The sequence below is a fragment of the Elephantulus edwardii genome, unplaced genomic scaffold (genome assembly GCF_000299155.1).
Source record: "Elephantulus edwardii isolate Elephantulus edwardi_28Jun2011 unplaced genomic scaffold, EleEdw1.0 scaffold00018, whole genome shotgun sequence".
In the NCBI taxonomy this organism is placed as follows: Eukaryota; Metazoa; Chordata; class Mammalia; order Macroscelidea; family Macroscelididae; genus Elephantulus; species Elephantulus edwardii.
In genome coordinates, this window is record NW_006399768.1 from 8,457,524 (window position 1) to 8,458,398 (window position 875).

Consider the following 875-nt stretch of genomic DNA (forward strand, 5'->3'; position numbering starts at 1 on the left):
CAGAAATGAGATCCATTGTCTCAGAGGTGATGAGAATGGCACAGGATAGGGCAAGTTTCAGGTTGGCAGCTGATAGGGTCGCTGTAATTTGTTCTTGACCTAACAAAACAACAACAAAAGGTGATTATAATTTTTACTAATGGCTCTGGTGGCCTACTGGCAAGAAACTTCTACAATCCCGAAGGCACTCCGCTCGAGGCCATCAGCTGTTCTGTGGGAGAAGGATGGGCCATCTCCTCCCATGTGATTACCTGTCTCTGAAAACACGCTGGAGGGTCAACTATGAGTCAGTTTCAACTCTATGGTACACTACAAAACAACAACAATAGCTTGATTTAATAAAAGAAGTATGGAAGAGTCAAAGAAATTAAGATTCTGGTTCCATTATTAGAAAAGCAGTATAAAGATCAAAACTAGATTTTATCCTGCAAACTGGATCCTTGTAATAGATTGATATAAATCAATAGCTTGACATAATAGATCAGTGAGTTCAAACATAGCAAAGTTTGTGAGGATGACAGAGGATCAGGCAGTATTTTGTACTGGGCAAGTCCCCTGTCAGATACTGTTCCAAAATACTGAAGAGCAATGATATCAATTTGAAGACTAACGTCTGTCAATTCAGGCCATGGTCTTTTTAAACACTTGTTATGCATCTGAGAGCTAGAAAATTAGTAAGGATGATAGAAGAAAAATTTAAGTCTCTGAGTTGTGGTATTGGAGAAGAGTACTGGATACCCATGGACTGCCAAAACAAACAAACAAACAAAAATAAACTACCAAACAAACGAATATATATGTCTTTGAAGGTTCAGTTAGAATGCTCTTTAAAGGCAAAGATGATGAAGCTTCATCTCACATATTTTCAGCATGTT